Source organism: Neomonachus schauinslandi, chromosome 3 (genome assembly GCF_002201575.2).
Source record: "Neomonachus schauinslandi chromosome 3, ASM220157v2, whole genome shotgun sequence".
Classification (NCBI taxonomy): Eukaryota; Metazoa; Chordata; class Mammalia; order Carnivora; family Phocidae; genus Neomonachus; species Neomonachus schauinslandi.
Window position 1 is genome coordinate 38,538,493 of NC_058405.1, and position 25,507 is coordinate 38,563,999.

Below are 25,507 nucleotides of genomic sequence, written 5' to 3' on the forward strand. Positions count from 1 at the left end.
CGTCTCTCATGGTTCGTCTACCCCTCCGATTTCCCCCGCTTCATTCTTCCCCTCCCGCTACCTTCTTCTTCTTCTTTTTTATTTTCTTAACATATATTGAATTATTTGTTTCAGAGGTACAGATCTGAGATTCAGCAGTCTTGCACAATTCACAGCACTTACCAGAGCTCATACCCTCCCCAGTGTCTATCACCCAGTCACCCCATCCTTCCGACCCCACCCCCCACTCCAGCAACCCTCAGTTTGTTTCCTGAGATTAAGAATTCCTCATATCAGTGAGATCATATGATACATGTCTTTCTCTGTTTGACTTATTTCACTCAACATAATACCCTCCAGTTCCATCCACGTCATTGCAAATGGCAAGATCTCATTCCTTTTGATGGCTGCATAATATTCCATTGTATATATATACCACATCTTCTTTATCTATTCATCTGTTGATGGACATCTTGGCTCTTTCCACAGTTTGGCTATTGTGGACATTGCTGCTATAAACATCAGGGTGCACGTACCCCTTCGGATCCCTACTTTTGTATCTTTGGGGTAAATACCCAGTAGTGCAATTGCTGGATCATATGGTAGCTCTATTTTCAACTTTTTGAGGAACCTCCATACAGTTTTCCAGAGTGGCTGTACCAGCTTGCATTCCCACCAACAGTGTAGGAGGGTTCCCCTTTCTCCGCATCCCCGCCAACATCTGTCATTTCCTGACTTGTTAATTTTAGCCATTCTGACTGGTGTGAGGTGGTATCTCATTGAGGTTTTGATTTGGATTTCCCTGATGCCGAGTGATATTGAGCACTTTTTCATGTGTCTGTTGGCCATTTGGATGTCTTCTTTGGAAAAATGTCTGTTCATGTCTTCTGCCCATTTCTTGATTGGATTCTTTGTTCTTTGGCTGTTGAGTTTGATGAGTTCTTTATAGATTTTGGATACTAGCCCTTTATCTGATATGTCATTTGCAAATATCTTCTCCCATTCTGTCGGTTGTCTTTTGGTTTTGTTGACTGTTTCCTTTGCTTTGCAAAAGCTTTTTATCTTGATGAAGTCCCAAGAGTTCATTTTTGCCCTTGCCTCCCTTGCCTTTGGCGATGTTTCTAGGAAGAAGTTGCTTCGGCTGAGGTCAAAGAGGTTGCTGCCTCTGTTCTCCTTTAGGATTTTGATGGACTCCTGTCTCACATTGAGGTCTTTCAACCATTTGGAGTCTATTTTTGTGTGTGGTGTAAGGAAATGGCCCAGTTTCATTCTTCTGCATGTGGCTATCCAATTTTCCCAACACCATTTGTTGAAGAGACTGTCTTTGTTCCATTGGACATTCTTTCCTGCTTTGTCAAAGATGAGTTGACCATAGAGTTGAGGGTCCATTTCTGGGCTCTCTATTCTGTTCCATTGATCTATGTGTCTGTTTTTGTGCCAGTACTATGCTGTCTTGATGATGACAGCTTCGTAATAGAGCTGGAAGTCCGGAATTGTGATGCCGCCGGCTTTGCTTTTCTTTTTCAACATTCCTCTGGCTATGCGGGGTCTTTTCTGGTTCCATACAAATTTTAGGATTATTTGTTCCATTTCTTTGAAAAAAGTGGATGGTATTTTGATGGGGATTGCATTGAATGTGTAGATTGCTCTAGGTAGCATTGACATCTTCACAATATTTGTTCTTCCAATCCATGAGCATGGAACGTTTTTCCATTTCTTTGTGTTTTCCTCAATTTCTTTCATGAGTATTTTATAGTTTTCTGAGTACAGATCCTTTGTCTCTTTGGTTAGATTTATTCCTAGGTATCTTATGGTTTTGGGTGCAGTTGTAAATGGGAATGACTCCTTAATTTCTCTTTCTTCTGTCTTGTTGTTGGTGTATAGGAATGCCACTGACTTCTGTGCATTGATTTTATATCCTGCCACTTGACTGAATTCCTGTATGAGTTCTAGCAGTTTTGGGGTGGAGTCTTTTGGGTTTTCCACATAAAGTATCATATCATCTGCAAAGAGTGAGAGTTTGACTTCTTCCTTGCCAATTTGGATGCCTTTGATTTCTTTTTGTTGTCTGATTGCTGTGGCTAGGACTTCCAATACTATGTTGAATAGCAGTGGTGATAGTGGACATCCCTGCCGCGTTCCTGACCTTAGGGGGAAAGCTCTCAGTTTTTCCCCATTGAGAATGATATTCGCTGTAGGTTTTTCATAGATGGGTTTTATGATATTGAGGTATGTACCCTCTATCCCTATACTCTGAAGAGTTTTGATCAAGAAAGGATACTGTACTTTGTCAAATGCTTTTTCTGCATCTATTGAGAGGATCATATGATTCTTGTTCTTTCTTTTGTTAATGTATTGTATCACATTGATTGATTTGCAGATGTTGAACCAACCTTGCAGCCCAGGGATAAATCCCACTTGGTCATGGTGAATAATCATTTAATGTACTGTTGGATCCTATTGGCTAGTATTTTGGTGAGAATTTTTGCATCCATGTTCATCAGGGATATTGGTCTGTAATTCTCCTTTTTGATGGGGTCTTTGTCTGGTTTAGGGATCAAGGTAATGCTGGCCTCATAAAATGAGTTTGGAAGTTTTCCTTCCATTTCTATTTTTTGGAACAGTTTCAGAAGAATAGGTATTAATTCTTCTTGAAATGTTTGGTAGAATTCCCCTGGGAAGCCATCTGGCCCTGGGCTTTTGTTTGTTGGGAGATTTTTGATGACTGCTTCAATTTCCTTAGTGGTTATAGGTCTGTTCAGGTTTTCTATTTCATCCTGGTTCAGTTTTGGTAGTTAGTACATCTCTAGGAATGCATCCATTTCTTCCAGGTTATTTAATTTGCTGGCATAGAGTTGCTCATAATATGTTCTTAGAATTGTTTGTATTTCTTTGGTGTTGGTTGTGATCTCTCCTCTTTCATTCATGATTTTGCTGATTTGGGTCATTTCTCTTCTCTTTTTGATAAGTGTGGCCAAGGGTTTATCAATCTTGTTAATTCTTTCAAAGAACCAGCTCCTAGTTTCGTTGATCTGTTCTACTGTTCTTTTAGTTTCTATTTCATTGATTTCTGCTCTGATCTTTATTATTTCTCTTCTCCTGCTGGGTTTAGGCTTTATTTGCTGTTCTTTCTCCAGCTCCTTTAGGTGTAGTGTTAGGTTGTGTACTTGAGACCTTTCTTGCTTCTTGAGAAAGGCTGGTATTGCTATATACTTTCCTCTTAGGACTGCCTTTGCTGCATCCCAAAGATTTTGAATAGTTGTGTTTTCATTTTCATTGGTTTCCATGTATTTTTTTAATTCTTCTTTAATTTCCTGGTTGACCTATTCGTTCTTCAGTAGGATGCTATTTAGCCTCCATGTATTTGAGTTTTTTCTGACTTTTGTCTTGTGATTGAGCTCTAGTTTCAAAGCATTGTGGTCTGAAAATAAGCAGGGAATGATTCCAATCTTTTGGTACCGGTTGAGACCTGATTTATGACCTAGGATGTGATCTATTCTGGAGAATGTTCCATGGGCACTAGAGAAGAATGTGTATTCCGTTGCTTTGGGGTGGAATGTTCTGAATATGTCTGTAAATCCATTTGGTCCAGTGTGTCATTTAAAGTCTTTATTTCCTTGTTGATCTTTTGCTTAGACGATCTGTCCATTTCAGTGAGGGGGGTGTTAAAGTCCCCCACTATTAATGTATTGTTGTCGATGTGTTTCTTTGCTTTTGTTATTAATTGGCTTATATAATTGGCTGCTCCCATGTTAGGGGCATAGATATTTACAATTGTTAGATCTTCTTGTTGGATAGATCCTTTAAGTATGATATAGTGTCCTTCCTCATCTCTTATTACAGTCTTTGGTTTAAAATCTAATTTGTCTGATATAAGGATTGCCACCCCAGCTTTCTTTTGGTGTCCATTAGCATGGTAAATGGTTTTCCACCCCCTCACTTTCAATCTGGGGCTGTCTTTGGGCCGAAAATGAGTCTCTTGCAGACAGCATATCGATGGGTCTTGTTTTTTAATCCAGTCTGATAGCCTGTGTCTTTTGATTGGGGCATTGAGCCCATTTACATTCAGGGTAACTATTGAAAGATAGGAATTTAGTGCCATTGTATTGCCTGTCAGGTGACTGTTACCGTATATTGTCTGTGTTCCTTTCTGGTCTATGTTGCTTTTAGGCTCTCTCTTTGCTTAGAGGACCCCTTTCAAGATTTCCTGTAGGGCTGGGTTCCTGTTTGCAAATTCCTTTAGTTTTTGTTTGTCCTGGAAGCTTTTTATCTCTCCTTCAATTTTCAATGACAGCCTAGCTGGATAGAGTATTCTTGGCTGCATATTTTTCTCGTTTAGTGCTCTGAATATATCCTGCCAGTCCTTTCTGGCCTGCCAGGTCTCTGTGGATAGGTCTGTTGCCAATCTAATGTTTCTACCCTTGTAGGTTACATATCTCTTCTCCCGAGCTGCTTTCAGGATTTTCTCTTTGTCTATGAGACTCGTAAGTTTTACTATTAGATGTCGGGGTGTTGACCTATTTTTATTGATTTTGAGAGGGGTTCTCTGTGCTTCCTGGATTTTCATGCCTGTTTCCTTCCCCAAATTAGGGAAGTTCTCTGCTATAATTTGCTCCATTATACCTTCTGCCCCTCTCTCTCTTTCTTCTTCTTCTGGGATCCCAATTATTCTAATGTTGTTTCATCTTATGGTATCGCTTATCTCTCGAATTCTGCCCTCGTGATCCAGTAGTTGTTTATCTCTCTTTTTCTCAGCTTCTTTATTTTCCATCATTTGGTCTTCTATATTACTGATTCTCTCTTCTGCCTCATTTATTCTAGCAGTTAGCGCCCCCATTTTTGATTGCACCTCATTAATAGCCTTTTTGATTTCTACTTGGTTGGATTTTAGTTCTTTTACTTCTCCAGAAAGGGTTTCTCTAATAACTTCCATATTTTTTTCAAGCCCAGCTAGTATCTTTAAAGTGATGATTCTGAACTCTAGATCTGACATCGTACTAATGTCCGTATTGAGTAGGTCCCTGGCAGTCGGTACTACCTCTTGTTCTTTTTGTTGAGGTGATTTTTTCCGTCTTGTCATTTTGTGCAGAGGAGAATAGATTAATGAGAGAACAAAATGCTAGCAGAGTAACAACGTCCCCAGAAAATATACTCTAAACAAATCAGAAAAAACCTGAAGCAGTGGGAAAAGAAAGAGAAAGAGAGAAAAAAGAAAAAGAAAAAAAAGAAAAAGATAAAGATAAAAACAAAAACAAACAAAACAAAACAACAACAACAAAAAAACCAGAATGTGATCAAATATGATCAGGCTGGTATATAGATCACTGCCACACACTAGATTTGGGGTGTATTTTGGTCTTTTAGAAGAAAGTGCCTCCCAAAATTTTAAAGAAAAAAAAACTTATATATGTACAAAAATAAGGGTTGATATGATGAAGGGATGGAATATGACTGTAAAGATGGAAATTATAAAAAATTTTATAAAAGGAATTGATAAGAAGTTGTTTGAAAAAAGAAAGAAGAGGATTTAAAAAAAGAAAAAAAAGGGAGAGGATGTGATCAGGCAGGGGAATAGAAAACACCATATACTAGAGACTTAGGGTATATTTTGATCTGTTAGAAGAAACTATCTCAAAATTTTAAAGAGAGAACAACTTATATATATAAGCCAAATATACGGGTAACTACTATGAAGGGATAGAATATGACTCTAAAAATGAAAAATAAAAATGTTTTTTTTTTTTAAAAAAAGGGATTGATAAGATGTTGGTTGAAAAAGGGAAAAAGAAAAATTAAAAAAGAAAAAAAAAGAAAAAAGACAGTTAAAAAAAATTAACTTTGAAAGACTACAGAATCATGGTAAACAAGCCATGAATTCTATGTGCAGTAGTCCCCTAGAGCTGGAGTTCTGCCGTTCTCATTGATCGGTAAACTTGGTCTTGGCTGGCTGTTCTCGCTGATCTTCTGGGGAGGGTCCTGTTGCCGTGGTTTCCAAATGTCTTTGCCAGAGGCAGAATTGCCCCGCCCTTGCCCCCTCCCGTCTAAGTAATCTGCTCAGGTTTGCTCTCCAGGGCTTTTGTTCCCTGCGAGCTTTCCGTACAGCTTTGGAGGCGGAGAGTGAAAATGGTGGCCTCCCAATCTCCGCCGCGGAGGAGCCGAGAACTCGGGGCCCCGCTTCTCAGTGAGCCCTCAGAGAAAAGCCGTCAGTCACTCCCGTCTCCCCAGTCTCCAGCCGCACTCCGTGCTCACCCGGCCTGTGACCGCGCGTTTCTATCTCTGGCACCCGACCCCGGGTGGAGTCTCCAAACGCAGCAGATCCCTGTGGCGCACTCCCACGCGGCTCCTCCTGGGGGAGGAAGGTGAGTCTCCCCGGATCTGCCGCTTGTTGGGTCCCTGCTGGAGGAGCAGTGGCCCGACTGTGCCGCGGATCACGGTTTATGACAACCCCGAGCTGAGAGCCCGCGCCTGGGCTCCGCCTCTGCAGCCGGCTTCCCTGCTCCGATACCTGGGAGCTCTGCCACACTCAGGCACCCCCGGTCTTTCTGTGACCCTGAGGGTCCTGAGACCACACTGTCCCGGAGGGTTCCACCCCCCGCTTAGCCACCGGAGTGACCTCCCTCAGCGGAGCAGACTTTTAAAAGTTCCGATTTTGTGCTCCGCGGCTCTATCACTTGCCAGAAGCGGCCGCCGGAGGCCCCTCCCCCGCCATCTATCCTCCCGAATATCGCCTCGGATTCACTTCTCCGCACGTCCTACCTTCCAGAAAGTGGTCGCTTTTCTGATGAGAGAGTTGTTGCTCTTCTTTTCTTCGATCTCCTGTTGAGTTTGTAGGTGTTCAGAATGGTTTGATCCCTATCCAGCTGAATTCCTGAGAGGAGACGAAATCCAGGTCTCCTACTCCTCCGCCATCTTGCTCCGCCCCCCCAATTAATTGCATTTAAATTAAAAAAAGATATGTGACTTACAGATACTGTTTGGCCATTGTAGCTTATCTTTTCAATTTCTTTAATAAAATCTAGTGAGAGATTTTATATATCTATCTGTCTAGATCAGTTTTAGTTACAATTATTTTGTTCTAAGAATTTATCTTTTTATAAGGATTTTAATTATCATCAAAAAGTTGAAAATAATTTCCTGTCATTTTTAAAAAATTTCTATGGCATTTTACTTCTATTTCCTTTTTTATTCTTTTAAATTCATTTGTGACTTCTCTCTTGGAATCTTAAGCAGGCTTCTGATCTGTGCTTCCTATTTTCTCCAGGTACTTTTTTCTCTTACTCCTGGTGCTTTATTCTGCTTTGTGTGTTTGTATGTACATGTGGTGTGTGTGTGAGTGTGTGTGTGTGTGTGTGTGTGTGTGTGTACTGAGCTTGTGTTCATGGGTTTTGGAACTAAATATGTGGGGCTGATCTGAGACTTGAATGTGTTGGGTTCTTCCGGAGTTGATTTTCAGTTGATTCTGATCTGCCCTTTTTTTTTTTTTTTAGATTTTTTATTTATTTATTTGAGAGAGAGAGAGAGAATGAGAGAGAGAGAGCACATGAGAGGGGGGAGGGTCTGAAGAGGTACCTGCACTCCAGGGAGAAGCAGACTCCCTGCTGAGCAGGGAGCCCGATGTGGGACTCGATCCTGGGACTCCAGGATCATGACCTGAGCCGAAGGTAGTCGCTTAACCAACTGAGACACCCAGGCACCCTCTGATCTGCCATTTTGACTTGATCACCACCAGCCTGCGGTAGTGATTTCAGAGCACTCAAACAGTGTGAATTCAGGCTACAAACCCTGATCAGATTTTGTGTGTCCAGAGTTGTGGAGTTAACATATTATGAAACATGGTATATTGTACCTAGTAATTGTTTGCTGATTAAATGGTAATATGTGTCTAAAGAATCTTCAAGTCTGTAAGTATTTAGCCAGAACTTGTCCTTAGATACTATTGAAACTTGCTAGAATACAGTTTAGCTTGCTTTTGAATATATACAAAACAAGAGGAGGAGGCCGTCTATTATTCAAGCACAGGCCAAGTCCTCAAAATTGCTTTGGCTTACAAACTCCATTTAAGCAACAATTAATACCCTCACCAAAAATCACAAGATAGCCACACCAGTACTTTCTCCAAATGACTTTTTATTATTGTATTGGCACAAATGGGGAGGAGGGGTTCCTCTGTTTTATATGATCCATCTCTAAGAGAAAGCTTGTCCTGGCTCAGTGTGAAAGACATTTCTCTTGTCACATATGAGAAAAATATTAAAATCCTTCTTTTAATATATAAGTGTGGTAGGTGGGAAAATATAAACATGAGTATGGCTTTCAGAGTTGGATCTATGCCAGAAATAGTATTTCATATTATTTTCTGTTTTATCTTATGCAGTATTGCCACTCCTTTACTCTATTACCTTAAGATTCTCTAGACCTTGCTTCTGCTATTTTCCTTCGGACACAGTACACAGACAATTTCAACGTAAAACACTATTTAAAAGCATTCTAGAAAGGTATTAGCAGTCACTGTGTCAGCATTTAATATGAGATTTTGAAGGTAATTTTTAACCTTTTCAGCTTCTAAATTGTAGCTTGTCTTATTAAAAACATTTTCTCTCTTTCTTCTTTCCCCATGAAAGTTCTTCTTTTTATTAAAAACAAGAGAATGTATTAAACAATCCAGAGAGCCTCATTCTGTGCATTCAGGATGTGACAGGAAAGTGATATTATCACAAACGGTGACTGCTTACGTTCCCTTATTATGCAAAATGACCCAGATGATCAGTTTCTTGTTGAAAATTGTAAAAGCAGAAAAGGTTCAGAATGTCATAAAAGCAAAACAAAACAAAAGGTATTTTCATGAATTCATTGACCTTTCCATTAATATCATAACAGAACATAATCACTAAGGCTTTTAAATTAGCAAGGTAGCTCAATATAGAGGGACGGCTTGAGAAATCTCAGGGGCTTATGTTGCCAGAACAAGATCCTGACACTAAAAGTAAAAGGGTAAATGAGAATCATGTTTAGTGATGACCTTTAGGTCCCACAGCTGCTTATCACATATCTTGTCTTTTTGCCTTACTGTTGCACTTTAGCTTATTAAAATTAATTGTGTTCTATTTTAGATGTTAAGAATTTTTAGCTCATAACCTTTGCTGTTGAATGAACAGTAAGATTTTCTTTTCTTTTTATATCCCTGATGTATGATAATAATTCCAATTATGTGATATTTAAATAAATACACTAAGTAGAAGAGATCTTGTAATTTTGTTAGAAAATAAAAATTAAAAATTAAATAATAAGAATTGAAAAGGTCACAAAAGAAGTTTCAAGAAGGAAGGAATTTTTGAGTAATAAAACGAATAAAATAAACTAAGGTTATACAACAATATATTTCCTACAATGGGCATTTAAATGCATTTTTGTATATCTGAACTATTTTTTTCTACTGATATATAATATATATCCAGAGAAAAACCTTTCCCCTTTCTGATTGATAATGTTATGGGGAATACTTTAATAGTTTATTTCTTGGTGTCTCTACCCACAAGGAAGTAGGTAGTCATTGGGAACCTCCAGTGTAAATGTACAATGTATTTTGTCCTTTTTTAAAGGGAAAGATTAGGCACTTAATTTATTTGTCTTGTCAGATGAAGCTTTGTTTTTTAAATTTCTATATTTCTACAAAGTTTATATTTAATACAAATATGGGCTGATGAAGGGAATTTTTAATGACAAAATTTGTCAGTAATATATTTGTCAATACTATATTGATTAGTCTGAGCTCTATGACTTTCATACTGTGTATAGTAAACACAAAAACTTTTTCTTTGCTTTCCATTTATATATATGGTTATTTAATCTTCTCAACATCTATAGCAGCTATGCATCATTTTTATTCTTACTTTACAAGTGAAGGAACTGGGACAAGAAAGGCTTGTCCCAAGAAGAAATGCTTCTTTGGAGTGGAGGGACATATAATTTTCCTTCCAACTCAGGACACCTTTAAGAGTGAAAGTAGAAAAATGAGTTCAGCAAACATAACCAGAGACTGTCCTATGAAACTCAGATGCATGGTCACTTTACAAGAAGTACATGGCAGAACTGGAACTGAAATCCAAACATTCTGACAGCATAGCTCCACCCTTAAACTCTATTCTGCACTGCCTGCAAACTAGTGCCATTAACTTCTGAGTTACAATTTGTATTCTATTTTTTTCAGCAAACACAGCATATACTGGTCACTGGTGCCAGGTAGAACTCCATTTATATGGAGAACAGCAAAGATCATCATTATGCCAACCATCGGGAGTAGAAGTTGAAACACATTTGCCCACTGCATCTTGGTAGCAGAGTCACCAAGAAAACACAACACAATCAAGTACTAGATGAATTAGTGCTTTACTCACATAGAGAAAAGACAGAGCAAGATTAGCTTCAGTAGTGAGCAACAGTATTCCATGGCCAGCGGTACCCTCCCAACAGCTGAGGCAGGGCAATTGGCCTGCACACACCCTTCTCATGCTCTAGAAGAAGGACTCTATTTTCTCCCTGCAGGGTCTAGATATACTAGTGGAGTTGGCCATGTGCCATATGATGCACACATTTAAGCAGAACAAAAGAATATGCATTGAGTCTGAAACAGGGCAAGTTATTCCCACATATGGAAATGAGCCCTTCACAGGCAATGAGAGGTTTTTACCCCTTGGTAAGGATGTGTTCCAAGCCTAAGGCACAGGCTGGACATGCCTGGTAGGGGCAAACATAGGAGGTCACGTCATGGCTGCTTTCTCAAAATGTTCTGGGGTTTTTTGTGTGTTTTTATAACCTAAAGCTAACATTTACTGGGGCCATGTGATTAGCCAGAAACTGTGCTCAGTGAGGGCCTGCATCTTTAAACAAGCAATCATGCATTAATATAACTGAATATACATTCTTTTAGAGAGGAGAAACAGTGGATGATGATAATAATAATAAAAAGAACCATAAAAAAAAAAAAAGAAATGGAGAATATGGCCTTAGGAAAAGCAATTCAAAACATGACCCTTAAGGTGACATCGGAAAAATAGGGAGAACATTATGAAATATGTCAAAAAATAGGGAGACATATGAAATATGTCAAAAAATAATGACGTGGGAAAAGGATGGTACAAGGATTCTGAGATGAAAAAGAATTTGGTATGTTCAAGGAACTGAAGATAGAGTGACTGAAACCAAGTAAGTTAGGAAGATAGAGTGTGGCTTGAGTTTGGAAATGTAGGCAGATGTTTCAAGAACATGATAAGGCATTTGATTTTACTCTAAATTTTGGGAAACTTTTGAATGGTTTTTAATTCTTTCATTAAAAATATTTATTAAACATTTACTATGAGTCAGGCACTGTACTTAAGTTATGTGAAGAGTTAAACTTGCTAGTAAGGGAAGAGAGTAAAATTTTTAAATAAGGTGTTCAGGATAGGCCTCATTGAGAACACGAGATCTGAATAAAGACTTGAAACTGGGTTGAGAGAAAGCCATATGGATATTGGGGTGGGGGTGGTGGGGACATTCTGGACAGTGCAAAAGCTTTCAACTGGGAGGATATATGTTGTGTTCTGGGTCAAACCAAGAAGCCTGTATTCTGGAGTAGAGTGGGAGGGGGCAGTAACAAAGTAAGAGCTCAGAATGTGATGCGAGAAGGAAGGAAGAGGAAAAGCAGATCTTGTAGAGCTTTGTAAGCAATTAGAAAGGCTTAGGCTTTTACTTTGATTGACATGGAGTTCTATTAGCAAGGTTAGAAGAGAGAAGTAGAATGATTTGCTTTACATTTTTAAAAGGTTACACTGACTGCTTAGAAACAGAGCAGGTGGAGCAGGGAGAACAGTTAGGAAATTGTAGCCATCCACCTGAAAATCTGGTTTCAGAGAAAGAGGTTAGGAGCAGTCCAATTTTTAATGGAACTTGAAAATTGACTCAACAGTATTTTGTATGAATTAGATGTAGAGTATGAGAGAAAGGAAGACATTCAGGATCTTAGTCTGAAAACTGAAAAAATAGTTTTCTTTAACATAGTTGCATTAGACTGTGTAAAGGAGGTTGGCAGTTATATGCACAATCAGGAGTTCAGGGTTGGGCGTGTTAATTTTGAGATACTTATTAGGCATCCTGGGGAAATGTTAATTATGAGATATCTACTAATATCTTAGGCAAATGTTAAATAAGCAGATGGATATATAAATTCAGATGATTGCTCTTGTGTAGATATATAAATCTGAGAATCGATGGCATATAGATGGTATTGAAAGTTATACAGGGAATGAAATATATCTCTAAGAGAGTGATTTCAGAGAAGAAAACAAGATCCTGGGCACTCTAGAATGAAGGAGAGGAGAACAGCAAAGGAAATTGAAAGGAGTGACCAGGGAGGTAAAAAGAAAACCAAAAGGAAGTAGGATCAAAAATAGGATACAAAAAGCAGATTGAAAGATCAAGTAAATTGAGGATTGGAAACAGACAATCAGATTTCATAGCATGAAGGACCTTGGTGGCCATGACAAAACTATCTCAATGAAGTAAAGTAGTTGGACTCAAAGTCTGATTGGAATGTGTTTTAAATAATGGGAAGAGAGGCATTTGAAATAACACAGTGAGTAAGTATAATATTTGCAAGGAGTTTTGCTGCAAAGAGATGCAAAAAGTAAGTGGGAAGGTAGCAGATGGGAAAAGATGGATCACGGGAAAATTGTGGTTTGTGTTTGTTTTGTTTGTTTCCTTTTATAAAGATGGGAGAACTAATAACAAGTTTGTATGATAGTATAAAGAGATCTAGACAAGAAAATGTGACGTTAGAAAAGAAGCACCAATATTTGGAGCAATGTTTTAGAGTAGAGAGAGGAGATGACATTCAGTGCAATGTTGAGAGCCTGACTGTATTTGGGAAGAGTAACAAGTGACGTGGCAGATGATATGGGTACAGATCCTGGTAAGTGAGTAGATACGACCGTGGGAATTTGGGAGAAATTCTGTTAAGCTACCTGCAGTTTTCACAGAGAATCAAGGTCATTAGTAAGAATGAGTCTAATGAAAATGTATTTGAAACTTAAGATGAAAGAAGTGAAATTAACACTTAGAAAATTAGGAGAGTGAATGGCATAAGGAATTAAGGTATGACTCTGAGCAGCTTTAAAAGTTTACTTGATATTTATAATCATGACTATAAAGTGAGTCCAGTCAATATTTATTCCATATTTATTCAGCTTCATTGATACAAACATGGAATAAGTGGAAAGATGAATTTAATTGGCTAGTGATTCTGTCAAAGGGTACAAAAGGCAAAGGAGGAATAAAAAAGAGTGTATACAAAACGTAGTGATTCTAATGATTGATTATGGGACATAATCTAATAGGAAAGAATGAACGTGAAGAGAATAAGGGAAAGTGAAAAGTTTCAATAGGGTTTAAAAGATTGTTAAAATATTCAATGAAATGAGCTAGAAAGACTGTAGTGAGCAGATAACAGGATACATCAAGTTAAGAGAATGAAGGGTCTCCAGGCACCTGGGTGGCTCAGTTGGTTAAGTGTCTGCCTTTGGCTCAGGTCATGACCCCAGGGTCCTGGGATCGAGTCTTGCATTGGGCTCCCTGCTCAGTGGGGAGCCTGCTTCTCCCTCTGCTTGTGTGCTCTCTCTCTCTCTCAAATAAATAAATAAAATATATTTTTTAAAAAGAGAATGAAGGGTCTGACAATATAGGTAATAATAAATTCTAGCATATACTTCTGAGAGTGACTCAGATAGGGTGAAGGATGAGATCAATAGGAGAGAAATTCAAGAAACTGAGTTTCCAGGTGTCAGGAAGAGATAGTATAGTGATATCAGTGAGAAAAGTTACCAGAGTTGTGTTGAAGAGCTCATCAGTCAAAGTTAAAAAGATTAAAAAGTGGGAGAGTCTACTAAGTCTTGTGTACTTGGTAGTAGACAAGAATAAGAGGTAGCAACTGAGAGACTCGGATTACTTGGATTCAAAGCTAATTTTAGAGCAAGAAGAGGGGAGAATAGTATGGAAATGGAATCAAGGAGTAAGGAGTAGATTGAGGCTGTGAGGAGCTTAAAAAAATACCTTCATCAACTGAGAAGGCTGCGGTAAAGTAGTGTCTTCTGTAAGAGCAAGAAGATGCTTCAGAGCAATGACTCAGGGTCTAGGAGATTTTTTCTCCAGAGAGCATAATGGAAGGTTTTCAAGAGTGATAGCGAAGTAGCAATAGGAAGGGATTAGAATGTAGGAGCTTTGGGATAACTCTGAAGCCAACAGTTTCAGTTGTGGACTGATTAAAAATTAAGTCCTGGTGAAATCAAGGCAGATAAATGTGTCGAGACCATTAAATGTTAGAGCATGCTGGAAGTCTGGGAGTCTCTCCTGACTTATGTCAATGGAAGGGGAATTCTGAAAATGCATGGTTTTAGTCTGAGTGTTAGGGATTCTCTCTGGATGTGTATGCGAGGAGGCCTGGTCTTGTCCTTGTGTGTATGCACACTTTGATCACTGTTGGTGAGGATGAGGAATGTGGGAAGAAGTCTGTGTTATGCCAAGCTTGTGGGGCATCCTATTGACGTTGTAAACGAAGGGAATTTTTGAGGGGAGAGGAATGGTTTTAGTCCCAGTGTTATAAATGTAGTATGAACTGTTTTATTTTTGTAAAAGATCAGTCTGTCTACCCTGTTGAGGATGGGTTGGAACCTAGAGAGGAAAAAAAATGTGGAGAAATCATCGTATTTGTCCAAATGAGAGATGATGATGGCTCGGATTAGGGTGCTAAATTGAAAATGGAAAATAATGGATTGATTATATCTTTGGGCATTTTTTGCTTTGCATAGTAGTCCAGGGCCCTAAAAATTGTCACACAAGTTGAAGCTGTACAAAGTAATTTTAATAATCAATGAAGAAAATTGTTATTGTTCCATAACATATAAAAATGTTTGTCAAAACAAAAAACTACTTTCACTTTCATCTTTGGTTTTGCTGCTTTTAACTTGTAGGAGTTCTGTGAATATTTTGGTTATTAACCCGTTATCAGATATATGGCCTGCAATTTTCTCTCCCATAGGTTACCTTTACATTTTGTTGATTGTTTCCTTTGCTGTGAAGAAGCTTTGTAGTTTGATGTGATCCCACTTGTTATTTTTGTTTTTGTTGCCTGAGCTTTTGGTGTCATATCCAATAGACCATTGCAAAGATCAGTGTCAACAAAATTTTTCCTTATGTTTTCTTCTAGGATTTTTTGTGGCTTTAGGTCTTACATTTAAGTCTTTAATCCATTCTGAATTGATGGTGTGATAACAGGGTCCACTTTCATTCTTTGGTATGTTGACATCCAGTTTTCCAACACCATTTATTGAAGAAACTACCCTTTCCCCATTTTGAATTCTTGGCACCCTTTCCAAAGATTAGTTGACCATATATGCTTGGGTTTTTATTTCTGGGCTTTTTATTCTGTTCTATTGACCTATATGTCAGTTATTTTTAAGAAGTCACAAAAATAAATGAGGCATAGTTCCTTCCCTTGAGGTACTCTAGGGGAAATCACACACACACGCACACACTTTTTTTTTGTTTTTGGTAACATGATTGTATTTCAGCTATCAGCCTATGATAAACAAACACAAATATCTACACCTTTCAATCGGGGATCAGCAGGTATTGATCCTTGATATTTCCACCAATGTTATCCTCCCCTATGAGGCACTGCCTAGACAAACTGAATTCTATAAAGATATATGAAGACTGAAAGCAATCTAGTAATATAGAAGTCTATAAACATGTATAGCATTTTCATATTGTTTTGCAGATCAGAAAGCCTATAAAAACCTATAAACACTATGTACATAGGCAAAACCTTAAAACTTTCTTACTTCCTGTCACCAGATCCGCCTTCTGAAGCATCATTTTATTCCCACTATCTCCAGCTTCTATACTCGCTAACATTATCATTTATTACCACATGATGAAATGCTGTATTAAATTGGCTCTTCAGTACTTAGCATTCTCATCTTTAAACGTTCATGTGTCTCTGGAGCATCTCCCTACTCTCTTCTTGATCCAAAATCTTCACAACAGGCTTCTTAATTCTTCCAACTCTTTCCTATGGTGAGGACTTCACATGTACTGTTATTCCATCTGCCTGGAAAACATTTATTTTTCTATTCTTTAAAAAAAATCTCAATTTAAGTGTCACCTCCTCAAAACAATTTCTCAGATATCATCCCGGACTAATTAGTTTTCTCTCTCATAGCAATTTGTATTTTTCATTCAAATAAGTTGTCAGTAGCAATTAACTAATTGATTGTTCAAATACTTGTTTCTTCAATATTTGCATAACCTTGTTTATTTTAAACCTTATGAAAGCAGGGTTGTGTCTGTATGTTCCCTGCTAAGGGCCCATTCTGAGCAGAGAAAGGTGAGCACATACTTTATACAGATATTTATGTAAGGGAGGCAGGACAGATGAAAGAAATGGAGAAAAAAAGGAAAGAAGAAAGGAAGCATTTACCATTCTACTTATTACCCTCCCTCGGGGATAGAGGGAGATCACACTAAAGAATCTGAATGACGATGCAGACAATAGTCTAACAATTGGTTAGACTGTTTTGTCATACAGTCGCATAGCATTTCTTTCTACTGCTTTCATAATTATTATATTTGAAAATAATTGTTAATTGTTCATTTTCTCCAATGAATTTTATGGTTCATGTGGAAAAGAATCCTGTCAATCTCCTTTACAAATTTATTCCCGGGTCCTAGAACTGTGTCTGCCAAAAATTGTGAATTGAGTTGAATTATTAATAAAGAATGATTTATAATCTTTTGTTAACTAGATGATCAAGTTGCCTACTCAGAAATTAAGCCCTCAGTTAAATTCTATTCTTTAGCCTCTTAATTGAAATGGGCTCTCATGTTTTATATCAGTTGATTTCATAAATGATGTGTTTGTATATTCATTCATTTCAATTGTCAGGTCCTCAAACAGCCCTTTCACCCACTATTTATTTGTTTCTCTAACCATCAGAAAGGAGTGTGTCCAGAACAGCTTAATCAAGTTTTAGCACAAGAAAAAGGGGACTTAATTTGGCATCTTTGTGCATATAAACAAGTAAGTTCTTTTAATATACTATCCCTTCACCTGACATATAAACTTTGATAAATGAGGCAGTAATTTTTGGAGATTATAACATTCATTATCCTTTTTGCTTATCTTCAGTAGCAGTTTTTTTTTTTTTTTTTTAAGAGCGATTTTCCTTTTGGCAAGGCTGTTTATTTCTCAGAATTCTTTTAAAGCAAATGTCATGTGGGGATATCACCAGGTAACCTTAAAGCAAGGTTTTTTTTTACCACAACTTCATTTTATGGAGTGCTTTTGGAGGAAAAGCCATCTCAAAGCACTGTCAAAATTGGAAACAAAACAAAAGTCACACAGTCAGAAAAATCAATGATCTTTCACATAATCCAAGATTAAATCAAATCAAACTAGCTTTAAGCTTAAACTTTAAAGCCAGTCAGAATTTGGCTCACCTGAGAGGCCCAGTTAAGACTAAATTCTGGATGCTTGTGTTATAGAAGGCATCCTCTGGGTAATAATTAATGATTTATCCAAAGTCTGAATGAACATTTAGAATCAACTCATAAAACAGTGGAAAAAAAAAAAAAAAAAGAAAAGTCAGACCAAACTAAAAATTCATCTTAGAACTATGTACTTTATTTTTGTTAGTCAATTTAAATAAAAAAATTGCTTTTGAATTTTGCTTTGCATCTAACAGTGGATAGGAAAGGATTGCCTCAGCTGTAAAGAGCCAGCCAAAGAGTTTCTGTTTTCTTCACTCAAGAGCAAAAATTGGTTTACATGTGATGTAAAATGGTAGAAAAGAAAAACATTATTGGAGAGCACAGATTTGTTCCCATATTCTAGACAATTCTGGGACTAAGAAACAAGGGTTTCTAAATAGTCTTTCTTCCAACCAAAATGTATTTTAACAGAATTAAATGAAATTAAAAATATGTGTTCACAATATGCCTAGAATACTTTTTTATTGCTTATATATGAGAAATATTTTCATAATAGTTTAACCACAGCATCAATAATTCTATTCTTTTTATTCCATAGATCTGCTTTGTCAATATTTTCTTTTCAATAACTATATTCTCTTTAGTTAGGAAATAAATTTGTAGACCAAAAATTGATTTAGAACAGGCTTACATCTTCAAAGAGTAAGTTTTATAAAATACGGACTTACTGTCAAGAAGGAACATTATTGTTGTGATAGGCAAAATAATGGCTCCTCAAATGTGTCTGCATCTTAATCCTTGTGAATATGCTAATTTACCCAGTAAAAGTGATTAAACTAAGAATTTTAGATGGGAGATGATCCTCGGGTTATCCAGGTGGACCCAACTGAATCACAAAGGTCCTTATACAAGGAGAGTAGGAGTATCTGGGTCAGAGAAAGAAATTGGGAGATGCAACATTGCTGGGTTTGATGATGAAGGAAGGGGCCATGAGTTAAGGAATGCAGGTGGGGGCTTCTAGAAGCTGGGAAATTCAAGGACACAGATTCTTTCCCCCACTCCCCCAACCCAGTACAGCAGCCCTGCTGACAGTTCCATTTGAAATCAGTGAAACCTGTTTCAGAGTTCTGAGCTCCGGTAAGATAATAATGAATTTGTATTGTTTTTTAAGCCACTAAGTTTGTGGTAATTTAGTATAGCACTAATAGAAAACTAATGCAATTCTCTAATAAAAAGAATAAAAGTTTTAAGAATAATACAGTATTAAAAGCATGCTTGCTATGTGGTAGACACTATGTGAAGCACTTTTCAGTAAATATCTTGTTTCATCTACACACTAACACTAATTTTGTTGATTAAAATACAACAAAAAAGTCAACATTTTATGTACCCTAAAGAAAATAGCATTTATCAGTATATTTTAGGCCACCGGTAATAAACCCTGAAATTATCCAGAAAATCAACATTCAGTTCTTGGCAACATTCATTTTTCGATTTTTATCTTCCTGAAGACAGATGTTCAGGATAAGATTCTAATACCAAACATATAAAAACCTCCTATTCTGTGCCTTAACTTATTACCCATGTAATATAGTCAATCATATTCACTCATCAGTTTTCCCTATTTGATTAATTTCCTCATTAATGTAATAACTGGTGATCATAAAAAATCATTTTCTTCATTACCATGACATATAATTCCTGCTGCTTTCATATCATCATCATCTTCCTGTTCAGCCTTTAATCAATTTACCTTGAAAATAACTGTCCTAGAAATATTGACTTAATATACTTAAAAAAAAACAACACAAAAGCCACAGATAATTAATCAAATTGTTCCATTTTTTTCTGATTGTTTTATGGTCAATGGGACACTTGCCTCAGTTTCTCATCCATTGGCTTCAATGTACTCTACCCTTTTCAGTGTACTTAACCCGGGAGGGAGGGTAAAGCTTTAAGACTGAATTCCAGATTTACACTTAGAAATATTTTTAAAATTTCACAATGTTCTCCTTATTCTAAACCAAGATTTCTTGTCTTGTGGATTAATGATAAAATCCTCTCCTGTTTGATTTTAAGTCTCAGCTGTTCATGACATAGTTTCCATCAGCATTTCACACATTTTCCCACAAAGCTGCTGTAAACATACTTACAAACTGGCTAGTGCGGTGCTCCCACATTCACTCGTTACCTCCTATCCTTCTGCACCCATTGCACTTTGTCCCTCTTTTTTTTTTTTTTAAAGATTTTATCCATTTATTTGAGAGAGAGAGTAAGAGAGATCACAGAGGGAGAGGGACAAGCAGGCTCCACACTGAGCAGGGAGTCCTCCGTGGGGCTCCATCCCAGGACCCTGGGATCATGACCTGATCCGACGGCAGACGCTTAACCGACTGAGCCACCCAGGCACTCCCGTCCTTCTTTTATAAAACACATCACATGCTGTTTTGTGTCCAAGCCATTTACTGCAATGGCTTTTTCCCCAACTGATTTTGCAGTTTTTATGAGCAGATGTTGCTTTTATTTGTTAATAAAATCTACCAGTACAAAATCTTGAATGTTGTGGGTGAGCAATAATTATTTATTCTAAGGACACACTATTTTTCTAAGACTCTGTGCCACTTTTCCGCTCTACCCCATCTTCCCATCTTCTGCTTTACTTGACCCTACCCTTCCCTCACCTCTCATCTATTCTTTTATACCACCTTGCCAGTTATTTACCAGTGTGGCTACATAAAACATCATATGACTATAGAGGTTATTTTAAGCATTTATTTCTCTCCTTTTTTAAACAAACACAAGCTGAATCTTTTCCAGGGCTCAATTACAGAAATATGTCTATGTTCTATGTACAAATGAATCACCTCATTTTTAAAAGAATGCTTCAGGGGCGCCTGGGTGGCTCAGTTGGTTGAGTGACTGCCTTTGGCTCACGTCGTGGTCCCAGGGTCCTGGGATCGAGCCCTGCATCAGGCTCCTTGCTCGGCAGGAAGCCTGCTTCTCCCTCTCCTACTCCCCCTGCTTGTGTTCCCTCTCTCGCTGTCTCTCTCTCTGTCAAATAAATAAATAAATAAAATCTTTAAAAAAAAATTAAGAAAGTAAAAGAATGCTTCATTATACTTTACAAGAAAGCAATACGGTGCTTCATTTCCTCAGTTTAAGTTCAAAATATTTCATGTTACTTTTGTTTTTGTACACAGTTTATTTCCCAGCTCACATTGGAATATAGTTAGACATCTGGATTCATATTTTTTGTATATGTATAAGCAGAATCATTTTTGGTGTAGTGGCAGAATGGGTGAGGAGAGATTGGGCTTATTCTGTTTGGGTCCATCTGATATTATAAACCGCATTTGTAAAAGGAACCAGTCAGAAGACTAATTTTGTGTAGGCTAAGTAGTCCCTTGGAAGATAATCCAATATACTGAAATAGTTACTTCATTTAGTAAGAAAATTAGAGGTGGAGAGTTAAGTGTCAGTCAATACTGATCTTCTGGCCATTTCTGTCCAAACTCTTATTACCTCCCCTTTCCCCAAATCGAACTTGAACCTATGGCAAAAGTTCAAATGAATGTGACTATATGCCAACCTCGTGATGTAGCAGTTCACTCCTACCTATATTTCTAACAGAAACACATACATATGTTAACCAGAAAATAAGTACTAAATGTTCCTAACAACACTACTCTGAATAGCCCCAAATTTAAAACTACATAAATCCCTATTGAGAGTGGAAATGATGAATAAATCATGGAATAAAATACTATACAATGATGAGAATAAACCATCCATTGCTATACTTAGTAATACGGATCAATTTCAAAACCCAGATGTTGAGGGAAAGAAGCCACACACAGGAATACATATATCTTGTTTGATTTCCTTTATGGCAGATGAAAAAATAAATGTGAAAACAACCTATGCTAGAAGCCTGGATAATGGTACCCTTAAAGAAATGCATAGTGACTTTAAGGTGTAATGAGAAGGACTCTGGATGTATTTCAGAAATGCTGACAATATTCTATTTCTTGACCTGAATGCTGATTATATTAGTGTATTTGTTGATGAATATTTATCAAGTTGTTCTATGAGGATATATGCATGCTTCTATATAGATATTATATTTCAACAAAAAGTTTTTAAAATATTAATTTACATTAAGCACCTAAAGCTTATATTCCAATGAAATATTTTCATAGATTTGTTTTGATTACATGAAACTAAGCTATACAGCACCTCAATTTTGTTTCTGTATTTTCAAGGTGCACGTCAAATTTTAGAGCTGCTAACTTCATATAATTCTTACAGGTTCTAAGAAAAACCTATGGGTATTTTTTTCCAGATGATTAAGTAAAATGCCACTATCTGCCAAGAGGCTGACCTTTTTCTCTGCCTATAAAACTCTTACTCATCTTTGAAGTCTGAAGCTCAGTTGTCACCCCCTCTGTGAAATCTTACCCATTTGCACCCCAGGGCAGAAGCTGCTCCTTCCTTTGTGAGCCATGTATGGCATTAATACCCAACAGCTTTTAAGGCATTGTGTTGGGACCACCTCTTCACAGATCTGACTTCCTTAATAGACTGTGAGTTTCTCAAGGGCAAGGACATCCCTTTATGCATTCTAGTTTTACTGGCACTTGAAAAATACACATATGCTACATAGATATAACTTTAACAAAAAATGTTGGAAACTACATGGAAAAGAAGACAGAACTGCTCTGAATTAAGTTATATCAGCAAGGAACTAAGTACTTACATGAACCACCTGTTTTTTGTGGTTCTTTTAGAATTACTTTCATTGATTTTTCCATTGTCATCATATCAGTCTATAGGGATGGAATTGCTAGGAAGCAGTTGTAAGAAACCTGTTGCTGTGCTGCAGAATGAATGGATGTTGTTGAGGATATTGCTTGTCAAATTACATGCTATCTTCACATTATGACACGCCCCCCCCCCCAAAAAAAAGAAATTTCTGGTCTCCACCATAGCAATACTTAGTTTTTCCTGAAAATGGATGTATACTAATCTTCTGGACATTATAAATCATAACTTCCTCCTTGCATTTTCAGGTAGAAAGTATAACTTATAAACTTTCCTCAGCAAATGTCCAAGATTCACTGCATTTGTTTTATCTAACGGATAGCAGCTTGACTGAGTCGGGAAATAAAAGCCTATTTGCAAGTTAGCTTTACTTCTCTCCAAGGAGTAAGAGCTTTGTAATTATTGAGTAGGACTAAGTGACGGTATCTGAAAGGGAGAGATGGAGGCTCATGTTCCAATAGAAAATGCAGAGACAAAGGGAAACATTTAGAGAAATAGACTAATAATAATATTAATAGCTAAATTCAATTGATTGTTCCTTCTCTAACATTTTACATTATTGATTTCATTTAATCCTCATACAAGATTTATAATGCCTTAATAACAGTTTTATGACTTATTATTTCCATGTTATAAATGAGGAAAAGTCTTAGAGAATTTAAATATTTTGTTAAAAATTACAGAACAGTGCACAGTAGTGGTGGGTTTAAAATTCTCCTGAATAATCTAGAGCTTGTATCTTCACTGACTCTACTGTACTGTGTTCAACAACAACAACAAATGAGTAAATTTTAAAGATCTAGTTGGCTTTATTAAGCAATTCATGAATTGGGCAGTAACCCTTCTAGCAAGTAGAGGGGAGCTCCAAACAGCTACAGAAAGGATTTTTAATGGTAGAGAGGGCATGGAAAAAAGGAAATTATTAGCAAAGAATCCATTGTTTTAGCCAAAGTCACCCTCCTACAGGGAATGGTAGAAGTCTATCAGAAAATTTTCTAGGGCTGATGGAGAAATTTCCATGTTGATTGGTTAAAGTTACATTTCTGAGGGGTTGAAACTGCAGTTAAATTAGGTACTAAATCTTGGTTTATTAGCTTGGGACTTTAACCTAAGTGACGCTATTTTAGGCCTATGGTTTTCTTTTTAACAACTGCATCGTATTAAGAAATGTTGAGTATCATAAAGACATGTGATGCATTGTACACGTGGTTCTTTAGACTGAAATGTGTAACTTCTATAAATTCTCCTTTAAAATATTTTATTTCATCTTTGTTGACAGTATTTATAGAAGATATCTTAAATGATTTATAAAAGCAGGGTGGAATGGCATGCATAAATAAAAAAAATACAATGTACACACTATGGCAAACACACAAATATGCAGAATCTTTTAGGCATACAAATGTAAACTGCTGAATGAGAACCTGAATAAATGGATATTATAATAAATTTGTCAGTTATTTCTAAACCATTTGTAAGTTTAATGTAATTACAATTAAATTTTAATGGAAGTTTTTTGTCAAAAGACATGGAAACTCTAATCTGAAGTACATTTAGAAAATATGCTGGAAATAAATGCTTATTAGCATTTATCACATGTAATTACAGAAAATTTAAGAAGTAGTGAAATAACTCTTTCAAATAGCAAATTAGCAAAGATTTTTAAAATGGCGATCTCAATGTTTTATGAGTACGAATTGGTAGAAATTTTCTAAATACAGATTTAGTAATATATAACAAACGTCATACCCAAAAGCCTAGTAATTCTCCATTTAAGATTAAAACCAAGGAAAAGAATCAATAATTCAAGAAGTTTTCTTCACAGAGATGTACTTTATTACCCACATTTTATAAAACAATTAAGTGTTCGACATACTAATTTTGAATTTTAGGAGGACACATTCAGTCCATAACAGACGACATGGGTCAAAGTGATTGGAACGACAAGATCTGAACATTGGGAAGAAGTGAAAACAAAATGCAATCAGGTTGGGCAAGATTTTGGAACTGAAAACCCCAAGATCTGAGTTAGCTCCCTCCTACATAGGAGAGTACAGAGTTTGGGAGTTTTCTAATAGGATCCGTGGTTGTTCCTGGAAGGGAAAGCATAATGGAGAGTAATTTGCCCAGAAAATCCAGAGGTTAAGACTGGAGCAAAAGCTCCAGTTGGGTATATATGACCAGTCACTAACAAGGGCTGTCTTCTTAAACATTAAGTTACATTAAGCTTTTAAAAAAAATTTAGGCCACATTACACTTTAAATAGTTAATGTTTATTTATTTGCCAGGCACTGAACCAGCATATGCTTACTTCATTTTAATTCTCATAGCAATCTTTTTGAGGCATCCATATTATTTTCTCTCCAGTTAGCAAATAAGTCACCTAATACTTAGAAAGCCTGAAGAACTCAACAAAATATCAGTTAAAAGGTAAACCAAAGGGCACTTGGGTGGCTCAGTCTGTTAAGTGTCTGCCTTTGGCTCAGGTCATGATCTAGGGTCTTGGAATGGAGCCCTGTATCACCACCAAGTAGGGCTCCCTGCTCATCGGGGAGCCTGCTTCTCCCTCGCCCTCTGCCCCTCCCCCCACACGTGCTTGTGTGAATGAGCTCTCTCTCTCTTTCTCTCAAATAAATAAAATCTTTTTTTTTTTTTTTAAAGGCAAACCAAGCTGTCAAATCGGGTCTATCTGCATGTCCACCAAAGACATGGAACTTGATCCACAAAGGAAGAGTAGGACACAGGTGAAGTGCAAATGAGGTCAAAACAGCTGAAGAGAAATAAAGAGCAAAAATAATAAAACTAAAGGCCATCACCAGAGAATTATGATAATAAAATTCTTATTTTAGGAAAATTAATCTAAGAGCCAGTCAAATGGATTCAAATGGAGTAACAGAGGGAAGAAAAATAACTGGCACATAACTGCAGGGTTTCAAGCATGACATGAGGAAAATCTGAATTAAAGTACAAATGAGGGATGCCTGGGTGGCTCAGCCAGTTAAGTGGCTGCCTTTGGCTCAGGTCATGATCCCAGGCTCCTGGGATCAAGTCCCACATTGAGCTTCCTGCTCAGTGGGGAGCCTGCTTCCCCCTCTGCCTGCTGCTCCCCCTGCTTGCACTCTCTCACTCTCTGACGAATGAATAAATAAATAAATAAATAAATAAATAAATAAATAAATAAATAAAT